This window comes from Lynx canadensis, chromosome A1 (genome assembly GCF_007474595.2).
Source record: "Lynx canadensis isolate LIC74 chromosome A1, mLynCan4.pri.v2, whole genome shotgun sequence".
NCBI classification, from domain to species: domain Eukaryota; kingdom Metazoa; phylum Chordata; class Mammalia; order Carnivora; family Felidae; genus Lynx; species Lynx canadensis.
Window position 1 is genome coordinate 71,773,024 of NC_044303.2, and position 27,895 is coordinate 71,800,918.

General features: G+C 42.0%; 1 protein-coding gene across 5 annotated transcripts in view; it reads right to left on the reverse strand.

Moving 5' to 3' along the window:
• The window catches only part of GGACT (gamma-glutamylamine cyclotransferase), a 49,126-nt gene extending 22,060 nt beyond the window's left edge, over nucleotides 1–27,066 (reverse strand). For 2 of the 5 annotated variants that reach the window (XM_030313523.1, XM_030313455.1), the window contains exons 1-2: nucleotides 26,592–26,784; nucleotides 23,882–24,052 (exon numbers count right to left, since the gene is read on the reverse strand). The gene's annotated coding sequence lies outside the window, so the exon portion shown is untranslated. Of the gene's footprint in view, nucleotides 1–23,881; nucleotides 24,056–26,591; nucleotides 26,785–26,991 lie in introns of those variants that run through there. The other 3 variants (XM_030313478.1, XM_030313470.1, XM_030313463.1) reach the window with 3 other exon arrangements.
• Nucleotides 27,067–27,895: the final 829 nt, after the last annotated feature.

Here is a 27,895-nt window from a genome sequence, read left to right on the forward strand (position 1 = left end):
TCTCTTCAATAAATAGAGTCAGGAAAACTGAACAGCCACATGCAGAAAAATACAATTGAATACTTACCTTACACCACTTCAAAAATTCACTTGAAATGGATTAGAGATTTAAATTAAGACCTGAAACTTAAATTCTCACAAGAAAATACAGGGGAAAAGCTCCTGGACATTGGTCTTGTCAACAAATTTTCAGATATGACACCAAAAGCAAAAGCAACAAAAACAAAAATCTGTGAGACTACATCAAACTAAAAAGCTTCTCTACAGCAAAAGAAACAATTAGCAATGAAAAGGCAACCTATGGAATGGGACACAATACTTGCAAACCATATATCTGATAAAGGGTTAATATCCAAAATATATTTAAAAAAAAATGCCTACAACTCAGTAACAACAACAACAAAACAAACAATCTGATTAAAAAAGGGGCAGAGGAACTGAATAGACATTTTCCCAAAGACATACAAAGGGCCAATAGGTACATAAAAAGGTGCTCAACATCGGGAAAATGCAAATAAAAACCACAGTGAGAGGGGCACCTGGGTGGCTCAGTTGGTTAAGCATCTGACTCTTGTGCTCTACATTGACAGTATGGAGCCTGCTTGGGATTTTCTCTCTCTTTCTCTGCCCCTTCCCAGCTCATGTGCTCTCTCTAAATAAATAAACATTAGAAAAAAACTACAATGAGGTATCACCTCATACCTGTCAGAATGACTATCATCAAAAAGATGAGGTAACAAAGGTTGGCAAGGGCTAGAAAAAAGGCAACCCTTCTGCACTGTTGGTGGGAATGTAAATTGGTACAGCCACTATGGAAAACAGTATGGTAGATCATATGAGGTCACAGAAAAATTAAAAACAGAACTACTATATGATCCAGTAATCCCACTCACAGGTATATATACAAAGAGATATCTGCACTCCCATGTCACTGCACTAATTGCAACAGCCAAGATACAGAAACAACCTAAATGTCTGTCAACAGATGAATGGATAAAAAAGATTGTATGTGCATGTAACATATGGAATACTACTCATCCATGAAAAAGAAGGAAACCCTGCTGTATGCAACAACATGGATCAACCTTGAGGGCATATTAAATGAAAGTCAGAGAAAGACATAAAGCCAAACTTGTAGAAACAGAGAGTAGAATGGCAATTACCAGGTGCTGGGGCTGGGTGAAATGGGGAGATGTTGATCAAAGGGTACAAACTTCCAGTTAGAAGATGAATACATTCTTGGGATCTAATGCACAGCACTGTGAATACAGTTAACAGTACTATAGTATATATTTGACAAGAGAGATCTTAAACGTCACCACAAAAAAGAAATAATAGGGATGCTTGGCTGGCTCAGTCAGTAGAGCATGCAACTCTTGATCTCGGGGTCATGGGTTTGAGCCCCTCATGGGTTAGAGATTACTTAAATAAAAATTAGCCTGGGTGGCTTAGTCGGTTAAGTGTCTGACTCTTGAATTCGGCTCAGGTCATGATCTTTCAGTTTGTGAGATCGAGCCCCACATAGGGCTCTGTGCTGACAGTGTGGAGCCTGCTTGGGATTCTCTCTCTCTCCTCTCTCTGCTTCTCTCCCCCATCATGTGCGCTTTCTCTCAAAATAAATAAACATGTAAAAATAAGTAAAACTTAAAAAAAAAAGAAATTAACAACATGTGACATGATAGAGATGTAAGCTGGTACTATGGTGGTAATCATATTGCAATATATAAATGTATCAGATTGGGGCACCAGGGTGGCTCAGTCAGTTGTTCAGCTTCGGCTCAGGTCATGATCTCATGGTTCGTAAGTTCAAGCCCCACATGGGGCTCTCTACTGTCAGTTCAGAGCCTGCTTCAGATCTGTCTCCCCCTCTCTTTACCCCTCCCCCTACTCGCATGTATGCATGCATGCTCTCTATCTCAATAATAAACATTAAAACAAATAAATGTATCAGATCAACACACTGTATGCTTAAACTTATATGCCAATTATATCTCAACAAAGCTGGAAAAAATATCAATGGAATTTCTTTCTGTAGTAATGGGAATGTTATAGAATTAGACAGTAGTGATGGTTGTACAACCTTGTTAATACACTAAAAACCACTGAATTATATGCACTTTGATATGGTGAATCAAATTTGATCAAATCAAATTTGATATGGTTGGTGAATACCATAAGGTATGTGAATTCTATCTCAATAAAAATAACTGGTTAAAAAAATCAGTTGAACAGAATACACAGTCTAGAAGTAGATAAAGGTACCAAGGTAATTCAAGAACGGACAGTCTTTAAAACAAAAGGTACTGGAAAACAGGATATCCATATTAAAAAAAAAAAAAAAAGAACAACTCATCTCATTCCATATACTTAACTCAAAATGTGTACAAACTGTAAGAGTTACAATTCTAGAATAAAAGCTTTTGATAGGACACAAAAAGTACAAATAATAAACAGAGAACATGGATAAGATGGACTTCATCAGAATCAAAACCTGCTCTCAAAAGGCTCTGATGATTAAATGGAAGGGCAAACTCAGACTGGGAAAAACATCTCCAAAACACACACAGATAGACCTTGGAGATACTGCGGGTACGGTTCCAGATGACTGCAATATAGCAAGCATTGCAATAAAGCAAGTCAAATGAATTTTCTGGTTTTCCAGTGCATATAAAAGTTATGTTTACACTATGCTTTATATTAAGTGTGCAACAGCATTATGTCTAAAAAACTGTACATACATTAATTTAAAAAATACTTTATTACTAAAAAAAAATGCTAACTGCCTGAGCTTTCAGCAAGTTGTAACCACTGATCACAGATAACAAATACAGTTCTCCCTTGAACACAGGTTTGAACTCTGTGGGTCCATTTATAATTGAATTCTTTTTGAGAAATACAGTACTGTAAATGCTTTTTCTCTTCTATATGATTTTCTTAATAACATTTTCTTTTCTTTAGCTTACTTTGTCGCAAGAAGACAGTATGTAATACATATAATATACAAAATATGTGTTAATCACCTGTTTGTTATCAATAAGTCTTCTGGTCAACAGTAAGCTATTAGTAGTTAAGTTTTTGGGGAGTCCAAGTTACATGCATACTTTGGGCTATTTGTAGGGGGGCTGGTGTCCCTAGCCCCCTCCATTGTTCAAGATTCAGCTGTTTAATATTAATAGAAAGGATTAAAATATTGCAATAATTACCAAAATGTGACACAGAGACATGAAGTGAGCAACTGCTATTGGAAAAATAGCAACTGTAGACTTGCTTGGAACAGGGTTGCCACGAACCTTCAATTTGTAAAAACAAACAAAAAACCACACAAAAAACAAAAAAACACCTAATTATCTGCAAAGTGCAATGAAGTGATGTGCAATAAAACAAGGTATGCCTGGATATATTTGATAAATTACTTATATCCAGAATATACAGAGAACTCTTAAAAATCAGGAAGAAGAAAAACAACCCAATTAAAACTGGGCAAAAGATTTAAACACTCTACTGATATATGAATCTCATAAGCACATGAAAAGATGCTTAATATCATTAATCATTAGAGAAATGCAAATAAAAACTATAGTAAGATACCATCATAGAATGGGTAAAATTGAAAAGACTACTGATACCAAGTGTTGACAAAGATGTAGGGCAACTGAAACTATACGTTGCTTTTGGAAAAGAGTGCAGCAACTTTGGAAAACAATCTTAAAAAATTAAAGATATGTTTATCATACAACCTAGCAATCTCACTCTTGGGAATATACTCAAGATGAGTAATTTCATATCCTGCATGAAGACCTATATATGAATGTCTACAGCAGTTCTATTCATAGTAGGCAATAGCTGGAAATAACCCAAATGTCCATCAACCTGAGAATGCATAGACAATTTGAGGAGTATAGATGTAATAATACAGATAAATCTCAAATGTATATGCCAAGTGAAAGAAGCCAGAAGCAAAAGGCTACGTGCCATATGATGAGTGTCCACTGACATTTTGGAAAACACAAATCAGAGGGGCAGAAAACAGCAGTGGCTGCTCCGGCTGGGAGAATAGAGAAATGGCCTGCACAGGGGCATGAGGCAACCTTCTGGGTTCATGAAAATATTCTGTATCTGCTTATAGTGGGGAGCACATGAGTATATACATTTGTAAAAATTCACTGAACTGAAAAAAAATTACTGAACTTCAAATATTAAATAGGTGAATTTCATCTCATATAAATCAATAAAGCCAACTTATTTTTTATTTTTTTTTTATTTTTTATTTTTTTTAAATTTTTTTTTTTTTCTCAACGTTTATTTATTTTTGGGACAGAGAGAGACAGAGCATGAACGGGGGAGGGGCAGAGAGAGAGAGGGAGACACAGAATCGGAAACAGGCTCCAGGCTCTGAGCCATCAGCCCAGAGCCCGACGCGGGGCTCGAACTCGCGAGATCGTGACCTGGCTGAAGTCGGACGCTTAACCGACTGCGCCACCCAGGCGCCCCTGCCAACTTATTTTTTAAAGGCCTGCCAAACATCAGTATTTGTACAAAGTCCCCTTTATCCACTCTGATTGTACTTGCTTTTTTTTTTTTAAAGATTTTTTTATTTTTAAGTAATCTCTACAACTCAGAACCCCGAGATGAAGAGTCACATGCTCCACTGATTGAGCCAGCCAGGCACCCCTGTACTTGCTTTTTTGCAGTATGTTAGGATTCCATAAATTTTAGGCCTTATCTTTGCCAAACTGATTTATCCATTCCTCTGCCTCAATTTCAATGAAGATCGCTGAGAAGTCTCTTTACATTCTCGTTTCTTAGCTTTTACCCAGGGGAGCTTAACTCAAGTCTCCATCTGGAAACAAGATGGAATTGCCCTGGGTTCAAGGTCTAGCCCCACCAGGACACCAGGATTACCCATTTCCTGGGTGAGTGAAAACCCTTCCTCAGCCAGGCCCGTAGGAAGATTTAATAAGGAAGTGGAGCACCAGGTTTGGCCTCAGACACAATGCCTGTTTCTACTATTTTCACCTAGTGATCCTCTCAGTTAAGGACCCATATCTCTGCCATCATCACCTGCCCTCATTAGATGCCTGTGACTTGCCTGGGTTTTTTGTTATAGATAGTTCCATTTCTTCACATAATCTATCTTTGTTCTCCCAGACTCTTGTATGAGTTCTGTGTGTATGTGTGTGTTCCTGGGACACAGTGTCCTAAAAAATATGGTGCAGTTCTTCTCTAAAGCATTAGGGCACGTGACCCAAAAAGACTGACGTACGTGTGGGAGAAATCTTTGCTGTCCAGAATGTCTCCGACAGCACATGCTGTACCCCCACCCCCACCTCCTCCAGGGCTGGTGATTGTGGGGGATCATTTCATCACATGCACATGCCCCCAGAGCACCCACCACTCACACACTGTCTCATCTACCCAGTCCCAAGAAACACCTCTTTTCTCCCTAACTTTTGACTCTGCACCCATAGGTAAGCTCTTGGCTGCACTCACCTGTCTCGTAAACATTAAAATTCCTGGAGGAACATTTTAAACTCTGTTTCAGTATTTCAAGTTACATTTCTTATTAACTCACCATTAATGATCTAAACCTCCTTGAGCTCACCATTAATTATCTCAACTTCCCTGAACTCTGTTTTATATTTCCTTTTGGTTCTCATTTTCTCATATGAGCAAAATTTCCATATTAGTTACCAACTGCCCAGGAGAGTTGCTTATTCCTGAGTGTTAGTGAGAGGTAAGACCCACCTTTTGCTCCATTACTTCCATTTCTGACCCATTTTAGAGGTTGTGTTAGCAATGAGGGCTCTCCTGAGACACGAGACCTATTTCAAAATGTGATTTTTAAAGGCCAAGCATTCTCCAAGTGGGTTCCCTTTTGCTACCTTTGAAACAAAAGCAAATCTGTGCAATAAATATTCCCTTAGAACTTAGCTATGCTGCTGCCCAGAGGTGCTTTTCACACTTGACCCCGGGCCTGAGAGGGCAGAAGTGCTGCGCTGTGGGGGGACTGGCTTCGGAACCAGACAAGCCTGGGCAGTGACACTGGCAAATGACCAAATCTGTGGCCCTCAGTTTCCTTCTCTGTCCAATCACACAGCAGCACTTCACAGAGGTATGGTGGGCATCCCCCAAGATAACCCAGGTAAAGCACCCAGCACAGAGCCTCAGGTGTGTGTGTACCCAACCAATTGGAGTCAGTCTGGGTTGCTGTAACAAAACTACCACGGACTGAGTGATTAAGAAACAACACACACTTGCTTCTCACAGTTCTGGAGGCTAAAAAATCTGAGATCAAGGCCCTTGGCAGATTCAGTGTCTGGTGAGGGCCCGCATTCTGGCTCAAGGATGGCATCTTCTCACTGAGGTCTCACACGACAGGAGGGCCAAGGGAGTTCTCTGGGGTCTCTTTGTAAGTACACTAATTCCATCAGGGGGCTCTACCTTCACAACCGAATCACCTCCAAAAAGCCCTACATCCAAATAGCATCACATTGGAGGTTTAGATTTCAACAGATGAATTTGGGGGGCACACAAACATTCAAACCATAGCAGTGTTATTTTGAATGAAATAAACAAATAGAAAAATATTAGTTCTGCCCAAGAGATCACTCTTCCATAGTCTCCCTGCTCTGAGAAAATACTGGAAACAGGCTTACTGCCTGGGGTCCTCTTCCAGGCTGTGTGACATAGTGGGACTCAAAAGGACTGGATTGGGGAAAGCCCCTGGGGGACCTCACTTAGCCTCACAGGGAGGAAACTCCCATCTTGCCCACCTCACTGGCTCTTCCATAATGTTCGAGTTACTGGATGCACACAGAAGCACTGTAAAATAACTTTTCCATAAAATGACAAGCCCTGCCCACCACCCGTGTGGTCCTCCAGTTGCACACACTTGACAGCAAATACTCTAGGTGTTCTATTCAACTAAGTTCAGGGGAGGTGACATCTTGATTTTTATTCTCACACATACACTTTAGTTTTGCAAGAAAAGCAACACTTCCTTGCATAATCATCATCCTCTCCAAATCTGGTGTGAATAATAATCACGGCAGGCACTTAACACAGAACTTACAAAGACTCAGGTATACTTTTAAGCACTTTACATATCTGAACTGATTTAATCATCACAGAAACCTATGAAGTAGGCACCTTTATTTCCATTTTACCCCTGAAGAAGTGGAGACAGAGAGTTTAAGTAAAAAGTGTTGACTTGACCAAAGTCAAATAGCTAGTAAGTAGCAGAGCTGGGATCTGGATCCAGCTGGTCTGACTCTGGAGTTCAGGCTCTTAACTACCTAGAAAAAAGTGCTCCTATTCCCTGCCCTGGCCCCATGACACACTGAAAGATAAAGCAGAAGTAAATGGTTATTTATCTTGAATTGCAAGGGTAGTTTACATAACCTTACTTGGATAAATCATATGTGCTATTACAGCCTGAACTGTGCCCCCCCACCCCCCCACCCAATTCATATGTTGAACTCCTAGTCCCCAGGACCTCAGAATGTGACTGTATTTGGAGACAGGCCCTTTAAAGAGGTGATTAAATTAAAATGAGGTCGTTAGGGGGGGGCCCTAATCCAGTCTGACTGGTGTCCTTGTAAGAAGAGATTTGGACATCAACACGTACGTACAGCCACAGAGGAGAGACCAAGTGAGGACACAGGGAGAAGTGTTTTGTTTTTTTCCAGTTACTTCATTTTTACTACTACACATTTTCAGCAAACAAATCAAGGTGTAAACAGGATTTACTTCACATTATTATCTGGATCTTTGTCAAATAAACAGGAAATTCTCTTTAAATAACCATCTCACTGCCCGCAAATGAGAGCAAACTTGCCTGCATATCACAAATGAGTCATAAGCCAAGGACAGAGGCCTCAGGAGAAGCCAACCCCACCACGCCTGGATCTTGGACTTTCGTCCTCCAGAACCATGAGGAAGAGACTTCTGCTGTCTAAGTCTGCGGTGCTTTGTCACAGCAGCCCACACAGACTCAGGCAGTGTGGATGTGATATCCACCTTCCCCTCTGGCCTCCACGTGATGAGCTCACTTCCCTCAGCCCCCACTGAGCCCACTGGGACAGGCACGCTGCCTGTGTGCCAGCCCCAGTATCCAGTCTAACTCAAACTGGACTCCCTGTTTTCCTCTCCAAGGTGGATCTTCTCCCAACTCTCTCCTTGACCGGCATCAATTCCAAGTCTGTCCCCTCAAAGCAGCCGCATGCCACCCTCCTGTCCACAGCCTCTGCCCTTACCCACCTTCAAACAGCTACAATGCAGATCATTACTCTCCTTTCAGGAGCCCTAGCCCCTGCCTTCACCCCTGAGCCGTACCGAGCTTCCTGAGGCCAAGCTCAAGGGCTGCAGGCTGTGTCCTGACAGGGTTCGGGGTCCAGACACCATGTGTCCCATCTAGCTGTTTGCACCCCTACCCTGTAACTCTAGCTTGCTGCCCTGCTGCTGCTCCCCAAAACCCTCCCCAGCTTAGCGTCCCCCGAATCCTAACCTTTTACTGCTACCTGGACCACACTTACACCTTCCTGCTCAAATCCAACCCAGCCCTAAAATCTCAGCCCAGACCCTGCATCTGTCCCAAAGCCTTCTCTGCTTGTATCTTAGTGCCCCAGTCACATTCTGCCCTACATTTCAGTTATTTTCGCTCTTACTAAATTTCTGAAGGACAGGTGACACATTTTAACTTGTTCCCCATAATGTGTGGAGAAAATTAATGAGTTATTTTTGCCTGGTCCTGGGAATTCTCAATTAGCCAATTTCTTCTGTCTGTTTTCATCAGAAAGAAAGAAATGACAACAGTTTCCAAGCAGATATTTAGTTTAAAGCTGCCTCCTCTGACAACAGGAGTTGCAAGGATCATTAGTTCACTAGACACACCAGTGTTGTGTACTTACTGCGGATAGAGAACGCAAAGAGGATACGGGCCCGAGAAGTGGCCACTTGCTGCGCTGGGTCTGGACAGTGGCACTGGGCATCCACCCAGGGCTGGCTGACACCGGCCGGCTGTGAGGACACAGATGTGAGCTATGCCCTCAAGCTCAAAGTCCAGAAGAAAGGTGGGGCATGTACTCAGAGAACTCTACAGTGGACAGTGGTGTGAAAACGAAGTAGTGAACAAGATCTACTGACTGTTACGGGCTGAATCTGTACCTGCCCCAACCCGCAGCCAAATTCATATGTTAAAACCCTAAACCCCCAGCACCTCAGAATGTGACCGTATTTGAAGACGGTGCTTTAACCAGGTCATTGAGTTAAAATGAGGTCTTCAGAGCCTTAATCCAGTGTGACTGGTGTCCCTATAAAAAGGGGAAAACTGGACACACAGACACCAGGGACACTTGAGCACAGAGGAAAGGCCATGTGAGTGCACTAGGAGAAGGCGGCCATCTGCCAGCCCAGGAGACACCCCTCAGGAGACACCAAGCCTGATCTGGACTTGTAGCCTCCATGCTCTCTGTTGTTTAAGCCCCCAGTCTGTGAAATGTTGTTACAGCCACCCTAGCAAACTCCTGTCAAACAACTCAAATGATAATGTGATCTACGATACAACGTGGATGAAGCCGGAAAACATCCTGAGTGATGGAAGCCAGACATGAGGTCACACGTTGTTTGATTCCATGATATGGAACACCAGGATGGGCAAATGCACAGACAAGGAAAGCAGATTGGTGGTTGCCAGGGGCTGAGGGCAGTGAGAAGTGACTGCCGAGCATACAAGGAGTTTTCAGGTTGATGAAAATGTTCTGGAACTACACAGAGGTGGTCGTACATTGTTATGATAGTGCTGAAATGTCCCTGAATTCTTCACTTTAAAAACAGTGAATTTTATATTATGTGAATTTCACCTCAATAAAAAACTCTTAAATTAAAAAAAAATCTTTAAAGAGAGACACAAAAAATACACTATTGGAATACAATGTGTTGAGTGACCAAGTGAAAGTGCTGGTACAGAGGGTAATGAAGAACAGAAAGGGACAGAGGAATTCTGCTTGTGATTTGGACCATGAACTGACCCTGAGAGGAGGGCAAAGGTCATCCTGAGAGTGACAGGAGGAGAGTGGGAGGGGAGGCATTCCCTGTGGGGGAGATGGGTGGGACCTGGGTCCCCAGGTAGGAAGGTGGGGCTGCCAGCAGCCCAGGACTGGGCCTGCTTTCAGAGGATGGACAAGAGGAGTCTGGGGTCTGCAAAGTGGACTCAGCTGAGCTCCCAAAACATGGGAAGTTTCAATGTATCTGTTCCTGGGCCCTTTCCCTGGAGAGTTTAATGTTGCATGTCTGAAGTCGGGAACAGGAACCTGTATTTATAATAAAATACAACATTTCTGAAAGCTCTCTAGTGATTAATCTTTAGGAAAACCATTTATTTCCCAGTGAGTCTTTCCCATTTAAGGGAAAGGTCTTTCAGGGTTTTTGCCCCCAGCTTTACTGAAGTATAATTGGCGAATTAAAATTGTGTATATTTGGGGCGCCTGGGTGGCGCAGTCGGTTAAGCGTCCGACTTCAGCCAGGTCACGATCTCGCGGTCCGGGAGTTCGAGCCCCGCGTCAGGCTCTGGGCTGATGGCTCAGAGCCTGGAGCCTGTTTCCGATTCTGTGTCTCCCTCTCTCTCTGCCCCTCCCCCATTCATGCTCTGTCTCTCTCTGTCCCAAAAATAAATAAACATTGAAAAAAAAATTTAAAAATAAATAAATAAATAAATAAATAAATAAAATTGTGTATATTTAAGGTGTACAATGTGATGATTTGATACATGTACTCATTGTGAAATGACTACCACCATCAAGCTAATTACCACATCTGTCACCTCAGAGTTATCGTATATGTGTGTGTGTGTGCGTGTGTGTGTGTGTGGTGAAAATATGATCTAGTCTCTTAGCAAATTTTAAGAATACAATACAGTATAATGATAGTCACCATGCTGCATGTTAGCTCCCTAGAGTGTATTGATATCACGGCTGGAATTCTGTGTCCTCTGACCACCACCTTCCATTCCCCTCTCCCCCCAGACCTTGGCAACCAGCATTCTACTCTCTGCTTCTATGAGTTCAACACTTTCAGAGTCCACATATAAGTGATACTATACAGTATTGATCATTCTGTGCTTGGCTTATTTCACTTAGCATAACATCCCTAGGTTCATCCATGTTGTTGCAAATATCAGGATTTCCTTCTTTTTTTTTTTTTATGGTTGAATAATATACATATGATATGAATATAGTATACATAATATGAATGATAGTACATACATAAAATTCCATTATGTTATATATATATATATATATATATATATATATATAAAATTCCATTTGTTTGTTTTTTTTAACGTTTATTTTTGAGACAGAGAGAGACAGAGCATGAACGGAGGAGGGTCAGAGAGAGAGGGAGACACAGAATCTGAAACAGGCTCCAGGCTCTGAGCTGTCAGCACAGAGCCCGACGCGGGGCTCGAACTCACAGACTGTGAGATCATGACCTGAGCCAAAGTCAGACACTCAACTGACTGAGCCACCCAGGCGCCCCTATATAATTCCATTTGTAATGGAATATTATACACACTTTATCATCTGTTGACAGACACTTAGGTTGTTTCCATATCTTGCCTACTGTAAGGTCCTTCAGTTTTATGCTGATGCTACTGTAGAATTACTAACTTTTGGGTTAAAGAGGCTTCATTATTTTTTGTACACTATAAAAACACTGATTCACAAGATTTTCTAGAAAAGATTTTTGCTTAACCTTCAGCTATACGGAAAGTTCAATTAACCAGAAAAACAAATTTTCCAAATATTAAAGATTTCACATGTATAGAAACCTGTATCTTTTAAAAAATAAAATGCTTCAAGTGTCCAAGTTACACAAAAAGGAAAACAAAATACATAAAAGTAAAGATGATATAAAAAGATCTCAAGATAAGTAAAAGGTGGTCTTTTCCAAGTTTAATACACATTAGCCATTTAAACTGCCCCATCATTTTATGTAACTATGAAACTGTTTCCTAAACACTATTACTGAATACAAATTTTCTAAGAGCATCATGTTTTCACTCACTTATGATTCAAGGTCAGCCTTAAGTGCAAGTATTAAGCAACAGGAATAACCATTTTAAACATGTGGAATAAATTCCATTTTTAACTTTCAACACCTGGTGTCAGCAGCATAACACAGTACAGGGCTATACAGGCCCTGTGCTGGGTGTGCCCCAGGGTGGTGGCAGCCAGCCCTTCATGGGGGAGGGAAGCAGGGTCCCAGTTCACACCTTCCAGAAGCATGACTTTACCACTCTCCCAGATGGCCGCATTCCCAGGAATCACTCGGGGTTAATGGATGGTCTCTATGCTTGTTTTTAACTTTGAACATAATGATGCTAGGAAAAGACTAGAGTGAAGTAAACCTGAAATACTTTTTCTCCACATATAGGGTTTCACAAGTGATGGCCTGTCTACCTCCCCCTCCCCAATCCTATGACCCTGTGCCCACTACTTATGCACATCTACTTCCCCAATGTGCAGGTAATCTTGTTTACGTTGGCTTGCTGATGACACACCTGAAATACAAAATCCAAAATCTCTGTGGAAACATCACTCTTTAAAGTAACTGGCTGGTGTTCAGGTCAAACTTCAAACAAAGGGGAGATGTCAGGAAGGAGAAGCCATCCTTCAGATGTCCTCAGTAAAGATCACAGCGTTGACCTCCAAGAGGGATCCGCTAGAACTGTAGAGCCTGGTACAGTTCAGCCTGCCCTCAGCCTGCCCTCAAACCCAAGCAACCTTCATGTGTCATTTCACTACCAAATAACAGTGTGGGTGGAGAACATGTGTGAGATAAAACTGAAGGGATTACAGCCGAGCTCCCACAGCCTGAGCATGTGCTTTAAAATGAGGTAATGGCCCAGCAGCTCCCACTTGTTTCCTGGCAGCAAAGGGATCCTGCAAAGTCCTCTCTGCAGAAGCTGGTTTCCACCCACTGAAGTCCATGAACCAATCTGCTTAACGGCAAGTAATAAGAAAGCATTGGTGTTTTTTCAAACAGCAGGCATCTCATCACAAGTTTCTGAAGATGATGCCTGCTGCGGCTGGGTGCACACACATAATCTGGAGGCATCGGCACCGCCTGGTGACCTAAGCCCTCTTTCCTCTCACTCCAACTGCTCCCAGCTACTGATGACAAGGCCTCTCCTTGCCCACATGGATGGCCACCTCCTAAATGGTCTCACTGCCCCAGGCTTGCCCTCACCACCCCCCACCTGCAACTGCATGCAAGACCGTGCCCCTCCCCGTTTCCCAGCCTGGGCTCTGAGGGGCCCCCTCAGATGACCCTAATGATCCTCTCCCCTACTGACAGTGTCCCTGTGTGATTCGTGCCCCTTGTGCAAAGGCTAGCTTTAGTGACTTGATTCAAATGAACACAATACAGAGGATGTGATGGGATGTTACTTCTGAGATTAGGTTTTAAATAGACTGTGCCTTCCGTCTGGAGGGCTCTCTGGTACACTCTTTCCCTCAGACCCCTCGCTGTCAGGGAAGCCAGCTGCCATGCTGTGAGACTCCCTAAGGAGACACCCATGTGGAGAGGAGCTGAGGTCTCTGCCGACAGCCAGAAAGGCCCCAAGGCCTGCTGGCTGTCACATGAGTGAGCTCAGATACTCCTCCAGTCAGCTAGGAGATGACCACAGCCCCAGCCCACACCCTGTCTGCAGCCTGCTGAAGACCCTGAGCTAGAGCCACGAGCCAAGCAGCTCCCAGATTCTCACCTGCAGAAAATGGGGGATAATGCATGTTGTCTACAGCCACTGATGTTAAGGATAATTTGTTATGCAGCTCTAGACAACAAATTCTAAAGGGTCAAGCCTAAGTTTCTGCACGTGGCTCACGCAGGACAATCAGTGTCCAGCTGCATCTTTCTCTTCGGCCATATCTAGGCCATGCCTTACACTGCTCTGTGGCAGGTATAATCTGACCCCCTCTTTGCTCATAAGGCTGCCATTGCCCCTAAGGAACTTCTTCCTTCCTCAACATGCTGCCTGGCAAAATCCTACTCATCCTTCAAGGTTCCCAGGTCACTTCAAACATCATCTCCCCTGTGTAATCCTCCCTTGTGGGCAGAACTGTTTCTGTCACTGAGTCCTAAGAATGCATTTCCTTGCTTTCTGGCACAAGATGTTCCACATTCATCTCGGACTTTCTCTGCCCCAGGCCTGGAACCAGCCATTTCTCCAAGGAGCCCTAGTTTCCACCTGTTAGTTGGTATTTAGAAGTCAAGATCTAGGTGTGAGCTGTGCTTATTGTTCTTGCAGTGTTATCTGCCCAAGAGGCTCCCTCAGTAGACTATGTACACATATATCTATATCTATATATCTATATCTATCTATACACACACACACACACACACACACATTTATATCCATACGTATTGAAAACCATGAGTTCACACTCACACACCTGACCCAATCCATACCACCACACGGTTCATCCTAGTTCTTGACATTTCTGTACTGACAACTCCCTTCAACAGTGGCATAGCTGGCTCATATGATCTTTGGTACAGTTAATTACATGATCAATCCTTCCATATGTAACTAATTTCCAATTTCAGTCACAACCACCTTCCCTGCACATAAACTCTCCTCTTGCCGCTCAGGCTCTGACAGCCCACATCGAGATAACCCTCTAAAAGGGCAGTCTACTCACCCCACTCAGCCTGGGACTCCCCGTGCTAGGTTTAGGGGTGGAGATGGTGACTTCTTCCCTTTATGGGAGGGGCTGCAAAGGTGCCCTGCACAGGTGCACACACAAGAGAATAGAAAGAATTTGTAGCCATTTGTGTAAGCCAGCACACCAGGCCCCTCGGTGTCACTGCTAACAGATGGCTTCCGTTCTTAAGGTCCTCTTAGGAGAAAAGATGGCTGCCATTACACTGGCCATAATATCTTCATGCGAAGTAATAGGAACTATGAAGGGCAGGGTGAGGAACAGGAGCAACCTCACTGACTCAGGTTTCTTTGCAAAACTTGCCAGAAGTCTCACACATTTCTCCTTCCTGTTTTTTACCATAACTTGAGGGACATGGTCACTCAGAATAAAACTGCAGATCAGGAACTAAGGAAGGAGACATTGGACATTTGGTGGTGACCACAATTTCTGCCACTCTCATTTTCTTTATTTACTGGATAACATCCTGCTTTCAGGAATTATCGAAGGCCCTGAATGAATCTTGGAAGCATTCCTGAGCCTCACCTATCACTAGGCTTGTAAATTACCAATGCAAGTCATCCTAAGTGCACAGGAACTCTTAGAGAAGCTTAAGTGGCTGCTCGGATGCTATACCACTACATCTCTGTTAGTCGAAAAATCCCATGTTGCAATGGGCCTTTCCAAGAACTTACTGACTCACCAAGAAAACCACTACCTATGAGGACATTTTATAACCCTTTACCTGTGAAAAAACACTATGCAAGGAGCAGATCAAAACTCCAAACCCAAGCAGCACAGCGTTCAAGAGAGGTGGGAGCAGAAAGTGGTGAAAACGATACTAGCTATCTGCCACATCAAAGGAAAGGGAGAAAGAAAAAGGGGAAAATAACACATGGAAGATAACCTCAGAAATGGGGGGACTGGCACAAGAGAACCACTCTTTTGGAAGTCCTAGGAAGGTTTATTTTGCAAAATGCCCCAGGAGGTAAGCCTTGATACATTTCAGATGAATTCATCTGAATCGATGCTGTTTCTCTGCAAGGAAAACCCAAAGACTGTTATTTAATGGAAAGGCACTACAGAAGTGTTTCTATTTATAAATTATTATAGCAGTGTAATCTTGATATTGTTCCAACATCTTTCAGATCATAGATGTAGTGTTATTTCTGAAAGCAGGAGAAAGTATGGTATATGTTGAACACATCTGAAACAGACATGTTTCACTTTGTACTCAGGTAAAACTCTGCTACCTTTTAGCTATGTGACCTTGTTCAAGGTGTTTCATATCTCTGAACCTCAGTTACATCAGGGATACTAAAGCACACCTCAAGGGTTAATGTATGAAGATTATATGAGATAATGTATATAAAAATTCTGGTACACAGTGATTTTAATAAGTATTAGTCCCCTCCCAAGAGAAGGGTAAATCACAGAATTACTGTAAGCACTAAACAACAGAATGGATCACAGATACAAAAGTGCCTGACATACAGTTTGTATGTTCGATAAATGTTAATTCCTTTTTTAACTTACTCATCCACACAAAAAGCTATATCCTAGTTATTTAGCATGGTTGAATGGTGTTTTTATAATGAAATTTAACCTTTTATGCATGTAAAAATTGTATAAACCCTCTCTGCATTAGTAAACACTGTATACTAAAAATGCAGCATATCCTTGGTTCATTGCAGCATTATTCACAATAGCAAAGAAGTGGAAGTAATCCAAGAGTCTGTCAATAGATGAATGGAGAAGTAAAATGTATCTACATACAAATATTCAGCCTTAAAGGAAAGAAATCCTGTCACGTGCTACAATTTGGATTCGCCTTAGGAACATCATGCTAAATGAAAGAAACTAGTCACAAAAAGACAAATACTGTATGATTCCACTTACATGAGGTACCTAGAATAGTCAAATTCATAGAGACAGAGAGTAGCATGGCGGTTGCTAGGGGCAGGGGGAGTGTAGGGGGTTGCTGTCTAATGGGTACACAGTTTCAGTTTTACAAGAAGTAACAGTTTTGGAGGTATGTTGTACAACACTGAATATACTTAACACTATTGAACTGTATACTTAAAAATGGTTAAGATGGTAAAGTTTATGTTATTTTTTTAACCACAATAAAAATTATTTTTTAAATGATGTAACTTGTGAGCTTTCATAATAATGCAAGATCGTCACACTGATTAATTATGGACTGTGCTACAGATAGCCTATGCAGTCTGCTGCCCAGAGCTGAATCTGTATCGTGCCTCAGGAGTTACTCTAGAGTATGCTTTCTTAAACAAATATATAGGATATATTAGGATTCAGCTGCTAATGGAAAAAGTGGAACTTCACATCTTTTAGTACATAATATGTGCTATTACCATCAGAGAATTGTAAGATGTGAAAGCTGGAAGAAACTTATAAAATAAAAGGTAATCAAACTAAATGATTTACCTAAGGTCATATGGATAGTAATTATGAACAGAGCTGGAAAGAGAAAACATCTCCTGATTCCCCCTATAATCCTCTTATACAACCAACTCAGCTCTCCAGAATTCCTCACCTCTGAACTTCACTATTTAATACGCTGCCACCAGGGGGCAGCAGGTGTATTAGTCTGGTATTCTAAAACCCCAATTTAAGACCCCAATACCCGTCTATTATCCCTTCCTCCACTTCCCCATATATATGCACATTTATAGGACCTTATTAATGTCAACAGGAATAAAGTTTAAAGAACATTTATAATAATTTTTTTAAACAAAATAAAGACTTGGGTCCAATGGAGGTAACAACCTTACTAATCCTTCATTATTTTTTATTTATTCCAATCCAAATTCCAATCCAACTACTACGTTAGTTTTAAACCAAAAATGACTTAGCTACAGAAACTCATCCCATTTCTATACATTTTGAACTACATTTCCCTAATATTTGGCCTCTTAGGTTTCATACCACAACAACCCCCGAAGCCCATCTGGCAACTTGTCCTCCATCTTTTTTCTTCACATCAGGCTCAGTTCTTCTTTCTAATGCCCCTGCATTACAAAGGAAGGTCTGTCAACAAGTCTAAGCAACTTTTCAGAAAGGAAACAGGGAGATTCTAGATGACAGTAATTTCCACTGTTCAAATGATACTACCAACCTGAAGCTCAAACTACGGCAGCTAATGGGTGAGACTTGATAGGGCTATCTCATAGCAATGACCTGTGCACCCTGAGACTTCCCACAGTTTCATCTAATTCAAGAAGTGAGGGACAACAACATCAGCAGTGACATTTAGGTACTTTAATCTAGGAAGCAACTGCACACTTTCAAGCAATAGAGACCAGTGACTATGGTCCCTAAGTCATCCAAAAAGAGGCATATGATCTTTATTTCACAAATTTCAAATGGTTTTCTTCCTTGAGCTTAATATGCTTAAATTAAAAAAAAAAGTATTTAAAGGCAAGTTTTCACTACTGCTTCAGATACATGGGAACAGTCCATTTTTATTTTATTATTTTTTATTTTTAAAATTTTTAAGTTTATTTATTTATTTTGAGAGATAGAGAGAGCACAAGTTGGGAAGAGACAGAGAGAAGGAGAGATGGAATCCCAAGCAGACTCTGCACCATCAGCGCAGAGCCCGATGTGGGGCTCAGACTCACAAACTGTGAGATCATGACCTGAGCTGAGATCAAGAGTCAGACGCTTAAGCGACTACACCACCCAGGCACCCCAGGAGCAGTCCATTTTTAAACTACAACAGTGTTCACTGTAGTTAAAAGGCATTCAAAGAAATTACTCTTTACTTATGTCCAGTTGTCTCATGTAACTTACTATTCACTGAACAATCTAATCTAGCATAAAATTGATGGCAAAAGCAGTCATGGCACTATCGGTTACTATTTGTAAAATAGGAATGAGACACACACAAGATGCATATAATGAAGGGATCACTGCAAAACGCATCCTGCATTCAGACACTATTCTGTTAATCTTTGCCAAATATGATGATTCAACTAGTGAGACTTAAGAAAGTCTCCTACCTAAATAACATTCTGGTTTTAATTATTTTCCATAGAGAATATTTACCACATTTAAATATGGAATATCACCAGAAAACCAGAAATAATTATTTTTATAACAGGTATATAAAATAAATTTAATTATTAAAATAATGGTCTATTGTGCTCAAAAATCTGAAATTAAATAATTAAAAAAAAACAACACACCTATTAGGTGGGCTCAAATAAAAAAAAAACTGATAGTATCAAGTGCTGACAAAAATATGGAGCAACTGGAACTCTCACACATAGGTGGCTGAGATGCAAAATGGTCGGGATGCAGCCACTCTAGAAAAGTTTAGCAGTTTCTTCAAAAGTTAAGTACACACTTACCATATTACCCAGCCATTTTGCTCCTGGGGATTTGCTCTAAAAAGATGAAAATTTCAACCACATAAAAACCTGTGTACAAATATTTATAGCAGCTTTACTCACAATCTCCCCAAACTGTAAAGAGTCCAACATCCTTCAACAGTGAATATACATAAACTGGGGTATGTCCGGAAGATGGAGTACACTACCCGGCAATAAAAAGAATACACACATGGAAGAACCTCAAAGACGTTGTCTGAGTGAAAGAAGGTAGTCTCAAAGGTTGCAAACTATTTAATTTCATTTATGTGACATTCTAGAAAAGGTAAAACTTATCAAGATGGAAACCAGATCAAAGTTTGCAGCAATTAGGGGAAGAGTGAGGGTTTGACTTACAATGGGCCAGAATGAGGGATGTTTTGGTCCTCTGGTAGTTTTTGGTTTTGTTTTCTGGCTTTTTTTTTTTTTTTTTTTTTTTTTTTTTTGGTGATGGAAATGCTCTGTAATGTAAAAGGACTGTGTTGATGGTTACATGAATTAATCAACTTTAAAACTCAGAATTATACAACAAAAAAGGCCAATTTTACTTTATATAAATTCTAATAATAGTGAATGAAAGTATGAGAGTATGTGACTACTCTAAAACAGAGTTAAAAATAAGAGGGAAAAGTAATAAGAGAACTCTGAATTAAGCTAATGCCTGGAATACATCAATTATTTATTAAGAGAGGCTTAGGAGATGTATAAATCAAATACAATGAGTGGGCTTTGTTTTGACCCTGGTTTGAATAAATCAACTGCACATACCTTTTTAGGCAAATGGGGTATTTGAATACAGTATTAGAATCTATAGCAATACCACCCTGAATGCGCCCAATCTCATCTAAATACATTATCGGAAGATATTAAGGATTTTTTGTTCATTGTTAGGAAGGACTGTAGTTTTTTAAACTAAACTTAAAAAAAAATCGTACTAAAATAGTGATAAAATGGCACAGTTTCTGGTATTGGCTTCAGAATTCTTCAGAAGTAAGCAAATAAACAAAAACTCAAAAAAAACGAAGGGAGAAGGGCTAATGGAACAAGTGTGGCAAAGCCAGGATGGTGCATGCATTTCTGATGCTGTGTTGCTTCATGAAGGTTTACTGTATTCTACTTTTGAGTATGGCTGGAAACATTCATAATAAAACACTGACAGAGAGGGGAAAAAAAACAAACAAAAAACCAGTGACTTCGTCTTTGTAAATACTCCCCAAAATGCCATTTAACTGTTTTTTATTCACTTATAAGATACACTACAGTTGACCTTTGAACAATGCCGGGGTTGGGGGAGTGCCAACACCCTGTATTTGAAATATTAGAGTATACCTTCTGACTCCCAAAACTTAACTACTAATAGCTTCATGTTGTCCAGAAACCTTAGTGATAGCATGTGTCAATTAGCACATATTTTGTATGCTGTATGTATTATATACTGTATTCTTACAATAAAGTAAGCTAGAAAAAAGAAAAGGTTATTTAGAAAATCTTGAGGAAGAAAAAATACATTTATAACACTGTATTTATTTTTTTAATAAGGCTGCATATAAGCGGACTTACACAGTTCAAACCCATGTTGTTCAAAAGTCAACTGTGATTTCTCCTTATAGTTTTTATTAGGCTTTTATAATCTGTATCTAACTTTATAGAAAACCAAATTGAGGCAGAAAGAGTAATTTAAAACAGGCAGTTGTGATTCTTCTCACAAATAAGGGCTCAATAATGGCATGAGAAATGGCTTAAAGAATGTTTTTCAAATCTCATTTAATACTCATAAATTAGTAAAACCAACCTAAGATGTAGAAATATTAATGATTTTCACGAACTTCTCTGCTGCATACTCCTAAGTGCAGGTGACAACAGCAGGAGGAGGTAATTAATACTCAAAAGTTTAAAAACAGATGCAGTAAATATGAACACAAGGAGAATCAGAATAGGAGAAGTTCTTATTTATTCTTTGTCACTCCAATTTATTCTGACATAACTCAAAATATCAGAGTCCCAAGAACACTGTCAACCGACTGGAAATTTCTTTCTTACTGGTGGCCTATTATGTGGAAGATACTATGGGGGAATTAAAAGGGGAAGGTGTGGTTCTCATCTAAACAGAGTTAATATATGAGAAAATACTAAATATTTTAGCATGAATTCTGTTTAAAATAGTCTGACAGTGTTTAAGGCTAGTGGGCAAAGACAATTACACAGGCAAAAATAGCAGAGAAAATAAAGGTTAAAGAGCTGCAGCGGGAAAAGGCTCCTGCACAGGCAGGAGTGACTCGTGGGAAGGGTGGGGCACAGGAGTGGATCAGGGTTCTGACAGCTGTTCAGTGGAGCTCCCAACGATGGGGGACATCTCGCATGCAGGCCTGTCTCCTGTCAACCAGAAGCCTCTCTCCCCAATGCTGAAGGAGAGGCCCCAAGAGTCTCAAGTCACCGCCTCAGCATGGAAGAGCAGAGGCACCACACCCTGGAAATTATTAGCGCCTGGTAGTAACTGACTGTCCCAAATGTCTGACCCTGAAGCGCCTACTGCAGCACAAGGTGAGGTGACTCAATAAAGGCCTCCCAAAGGTCCCCAGGGCCTGTGAACATGTTACCTTGCATGGCATAAGGGACTTGACTGATGTGATTAATGTTAAGGGCCTTAAGATGCAGAAATTATCCTGGATTATCCAAATGGGCCCAATCTAATGAACATGACTCCTCAAAACTGGAGGAGCTTTCCTGGCTGGGAGCAGAGGGAGAACTGTGACCATGGTGAAAGGGACAAAGGGACGAAATGCTATCTCTCAAGGTGGAGGGAGGGGGCCCGTGAACCAAGGAATGTGGGCAGCCTCTGGAAGTGGGAAAAGGCTAGAAAACAGATACTTCCCAGCATCTCCAAGAGGGGACACAGCCTCACTGATGCCCTGATTTTCAGCCCAGTGAGACCCGTGTTGACTTCTGACCTAAAGAACCATAAGACAAGTATCTGCGTTGTTTTAAGCCACGAAGTTGGTGACACCTTGTTCTGGTGGCACTAGAAAACACCTCTCCTAGTCTCTAGGCCTTGGCCTGTGACCCCACCACCCTCTCACTTCACCAATGAAGGGCACTTTCATTCGATTTGAAAGACAAGATATTCCTGGGGCACCTGGGTGACTCAGTCAGTTGAGTGTCAGACTTGATTTCATCTCAGGTCGTGATCCCAGGGTCATGGGATTGAGAACCTTGTCAGGTTCCATGCTGAGCAAGAATCTGCTTAAGATTCTCTCTGTCCCTCTCTCCCATTCGCATTCTCTCTCTCTCTCTCTCTCTCTCTCTCTTTAAAAAAAAAAAAAAAAAAAAAAAAAAAGACAAGATATTCCACATACCACATCTCTGCTCAAAGGTCTTTTCCTCTGAAAAGTGCTCCCAAACGTCCTTAACCAGCCCAGGGCAGGTCAGGACCCCCACTCCATACACTCATTCACTCCTACACCTCTCCACCTCAGTGTCTGCCTGACTACAGTTATTCTCCTCCTTCAGAGCTTACATTTACTGAGCAACTACTAAACGCTTAATGCCATGCGAAGGAATTTTCATGGGTTTTCTCATCCAATCCTTCCAACTACCCTATCAGGTAGACATAATTATTATCCCTCATTTTTTTAAATTAGAAAAGTCAAAATCACCCAACTAGTAAGGGCAGAGCTGGGATCTGAAGCCAGGTAGTCTGACACAGGAGTTGTTGCCCTTGACCGTAACATTAATATCTGTCTCCTATGTGAGAAATCTAAGTTCCAAGATCCTGTGTACTGATTAACACAACACACCCCAGTGTTCAACACAGAGAAACTTACTAGTTGCTGAATATGAACAAATGGGGACAAAGATGATTTTCCCCTACTATTCTTTTTTTTTTTTTAAAGAAAATTTCTTATTATCAGAAGTCAAATATATACAGAGGTAGAATAATGGTATAATGATCCCCCAAATACCCAAATCCCAATTTTAACACTTATCAATGTAGGGCCAATCTTAACACCAACATTTAATCAATTCAATGTTACATTATCTAGTAGAAAGAGCCCCCTTTATTACTCTTCTTTTACAGGATTCCATGTTCCTAGTTATCACATGTTCATTTACCTGTGTTAAGACTTTAAAAAAACAATCTTGAAATGGGCAAGTCTTTCTAAGCAAAACAAAAAGCAAGGGAACTATAAAGGAGAAATTGATAACTTTTTTCCTATATAATATTTAAATTTTCTGCAGAGCATAAATATTATAAACAAAATACAAAAAGTGAGGGAAACAGGGAGCACCAGGGGGATCAGTCAGTTAAGCATCCGACTCTTGATTTCGGCTCAGGTCATGATCTCAATCGGTTTGTGAGTTTGAGCCCCATGTCGGGCTCCACACTGACAATTTGGAGCCTGCTTGGGATATTCTCTTTCTCTTTCTTTCTCTCTCTCTCTCTCTCTCTCTCTCTCTCTCCCCCTCCCATGTGTGCACTTACTCTCTCTCTTAAAATAAATAAACATTAAAAAAAATTTTTTTAATGGGGGAAACAGCTGTAACATATATGACAAATGATTAGTATGTATTTCCAATGTATAAAGAATCCTTACAAATCATTAAGAAAAAGGCCAATACCACGTTATCTGGAAAAATGGGTACAGGGATGAACAGAGAGTTTCACCTACTAATCTTAAACATGAGAAAAGCAAGGACTTCCAAGTGACACTGTCAAGATACTTCCTCTGGTACTCTAGGATTTAGGAGTAAGACGCACTCCAGAACAAAGGAAAAAACAATTCTTACCCGTAAACTTGTTTCTTCAAAACCCGGTCACCTTGGAGTCCAGCACCATAGTAAGTGTGAGAGCCTACAAAGCTTTTGACTTCAGAATCCTTCCTAATGGGACGCCGGGATAAGTATCCCCACCTCACAGTGTGACCAGTAGCCCATGAACCAGGTGTCCTTCTCTCAGTCCTGCTGGGGGGATGAAGAGAAAGATGAGTGAAGAAAAGTTGAGTGTTTCAGAGACAAAGAGCTTAAAAACAAAAGCAAACCACCCAGCCCCTGCTAGATGGCATCTGAAACCCTGGGTCTGGGCCCAAGAAGGAAGGTATTTCCATTCAGTGGGAAAATGTGGTCCACATTTCCCAAGGGTCTTGAACAGAGGAGGGTGTCCACTGACCTGGCAGAAGGATTCAAAGTAGTCAACACCCTTGAGAAATAGCACCCATATCCTCTTCAAGTAAGGAAAATAAGATGAGAAAGAAAAAGGTGTATTCTCAGCCACCAGGCAAAGCCAATTTAGGAATATTGAGCCTCTTGGATGAGGGTTTATGAGTCTTTTGAAATCATAAATTTGTATTAAAAAACAACTCAGGGGCACCTGAGTGGCTTAGTTGGTTAAGTGTCCAACTCTTGATTTTGGCTCAGGTCTTGATCTCATGGTTCATGAGGCCAAGCTCCATGTTGGGCTCTGTGCTGACAGCTTAGAGCCTGCTTGGGATTCTCTCTCTCCCTCTCTCTCTGTCCCTCCCTGCTCACATGCACTCTCTCTCTAAATAAATAAATAAACTTAAAAAAAAATCAAACCACCTCTGAAGTTTACCTGCCAAAAATGGAGAAATGGAACCTAATTAACCTAAGCCTTTAGAACTAACTTCCAGTTTACAGGAAATACAGGGGATAGAGGAGCAAGCTAAACCACACCATACAAAAAGCCAAATAAATCCAGAATGTGAGGCATCTACAGGCAACCAAGGGCCACCAGTAAATCACTGGGGCTGTGATAGACCAGGGTCAACCCTGGTTTAAGACCAGCCTGCCAGTGAAGTTTCAAACAAAAAGTCATGAGGGGCGCCTGGGTGGCTCAGTCGGTTGGATATCTGACTTCAGCTCAGGTCATGATCTCACACTCCGTGAGTTCAAGCCCCGCATTGGGCTCTGTGCTGACAGCTCAGGGCCTGGAGCCTGCTTCTGATTCTGTGTCTCCCTCTCTCTCTGCCCCTCCCCCACTTGTGCTCTGTCTCTCTCTGTCTCAGAAATAAACATTAAAAAAAATTTTTTTTTTAAGTCATGAAAACAAAAGTATATTGGAATGCACCCATGCTCATTCATGTACACACATCATCTATAGCTACCTTTTGGGGATCACACAGTTGGGTAGTTGCAACTGAGACCACATGGCCCTCAAAGCCTAAAGGAGTTAGTATCTGCCCCCCCCCCTTTTTTTTTTTTTTACAAAGTCTGCTGAACCCCTGTCCTAAATTAAGACACAACAGATATTTGTGGATGTTGTATGGATTCCAATTCACACAAACTAACAGTAAAAGTAAGCACATTTTTGAGGCAATCAAGGAACTTTGTGGACTGGGTCTTAGAAACCATTGTGGAATTATTGCCAATATGATCAGGAGGTGACAACGGTGTTAAGGTTATACAGGAAAAAGCCCTTTTGTTGGAGGCGCATAATGCACTATTTAAGGGTGACCTGATACGTGTCTGGAATTGAAACTGCTTCCGACAACGAAGAAGATGAAGCAGATGTGGCCAAAGAAACTGCTTTAACAAACTGTCCAATCTATTTGATAGATATGTGGAAGTTCACTGTACTATCCCTCTGCTTTTGCATTTGCTTTAATAAAAAAGAAAAAAAGTAGAGTCTTCTCTTCAGGCACGTCCCCCCTCCCCCCTTCACCCCTTCTTACACGGAGTCCCTCTCTCTCTCTAGGTCTGGTGCTAACAGTTAAGACCCTGGTGAGCAAGGTCAATTAGTCCAAAATATCTCCGAACAAAAATCCACCAATTAAAAATTAATTTAACCTCACAAACTCGGCTTTTGAAATACAAATGCTCTCTACCAGGGTAGTCTGCTTATTCAGGAACTCCTAGCTTCTCTGGGGAGCCAGTTCAGGAAAACAAGGCATTTTGGGAAAATAAGGGCAAACTGCAGGAGCTCCCCATATTAGCATTTCAATAAAGTGAATGAGACCGGGGAGAACAGTCTTCAGTCATAGGAAAAAGTACAGACGGACTGACGGTGTGCGACCTACACCTCATATAGGTCAACCCAACAGATTTAGAGATGTCCTTTAGTTTTTAACACGTGATTTCTCCCTAGGACAGGTGGCAAAACGAAGTATCTGCTTTTCAAAAAGTGGCTGCAAGTCTCAGGAGTTTTCTGATCAGTTCAATATTAACAAAGCAAGCTTGGAGTCAAGAAGGTATGTTGTTTTTTGTTTTTTTTTTTTTTTAACCACGCGCCTATACAGGGTTTCAAGTGCAGTTACGGAGTTATTTCTGGCCAATACAGTGAAATAGCAATAAGCCAGACTTCGGAATCAAGGGAGCAGGAGAAATTCCTCCCTGAGATTCACATGTGTCACTAACAGCTCCAAAGAAACCTAAGGTCATAAACTGACAAATGCCAGAAGTTTTCAGATTGCTCTGGCAGCTTTCAGTTTCCTCACAAACAGGAACCTGTGAAATTAAAAGCAGCATTTTTGAACACGGCTACCTTCGTTCACCTGAGAGATCCTTTTCAAACGACCTCCGGGATAATCATCGCTCTTTGCTTATTAGGAACCGGCAGCGTCCACACCTGCAGGCAGTCCCTAACTTTTCCCGCCCTCGCCCACTCTGACGGGGGCACCCGCGTCACGCCGCGCGCAGCGGCTCTGGGAGCGCGTTTCGCGGCCCGATGTCCCCTCCTCGCCGGCTGGTCCCGCAGGCCGCCCGCGTCCCCTTCACGGCCACGCTCGGTCCCCGGCCTCCCCTCCCCGTCTCCGGCTGCCGCGGGCGCCGCACTCGGCCCGGACGCAACGCGCCCCGCAGGGAACGACGCCCGAGTCCCCAGAGCCCCCGCGCGGAGGGAGCGGGGACAGGAGCCCCGACTCGCCCCGCTTCCAGCGCCTCACCTGCCGCAGAGCGCGGCGCCGTCGGGGAGAGCGGACCAGGCAGCGAGCGGAAATCCCCGGCGAGACTGGCGCCGCCGCCCCAGGAGGCCGCCCCCGGCGGCGCCCCCTGGAGGCGGGACGCGGTACCCGCCCGCTCCTACCCCGCCCACACCTGGGCACGCGCCGGGAACCACGCCGCCGCCGCCGTGCACACCTGGGGCGCCCAGCCGCGGACGCTAATGTCCTAACGCGTCCCGCCCGGGACCTCGTATCCGGCTTGAGTCTGTGTGGGACCCAGATGCACTTGGGGACACACCACAGCTACACACACAGAAATGAGCCCACACCGGGGAATGCCTCCTGGAGGACGCATGGACACATCACCAAAGCCTCACACTGGAGCATCCACACTCGGCGCTGGTACCATACTGGATGCAGATAATCATATAGTCTTGATACCAATTCTCCCTTTTAAAATAAAACAGTGGGTGTAGGAGACAGTGAAAGAAATGACTTCCCTTCTGTCCTCTGGCTCCTAGAACTAAACTTGAGGCCCAGAAATTAGAAGAGTGAAGACCAAAAGCTGAAGGAGAATTTTTCTCTAGAGATTTTGTTCATTCTGGGTTGAAGCAATGCTACTTTGGGGACCCAGGTGACAAGAGCACAGAGATAGAGGGCCACTTCTGTCACCTCTCCCCAAAGACACAAATACATAAGTAGTTATTGGAATAGCAGTAACCCCCTTAATCATTTTCTCCCCCTTCCACTTTCTCATGTATGTGGACTAGTTGAAATCTTACTACAATTTGATTTTTATTTGAATGATTCCAATAGTATAGATGTGGTCGTGTTTTGAATGGATGTATATAGATTTCCAAAAGAAATCTTTAGGACCAGATTCATAAGCCATAATTTATTTCAAAGA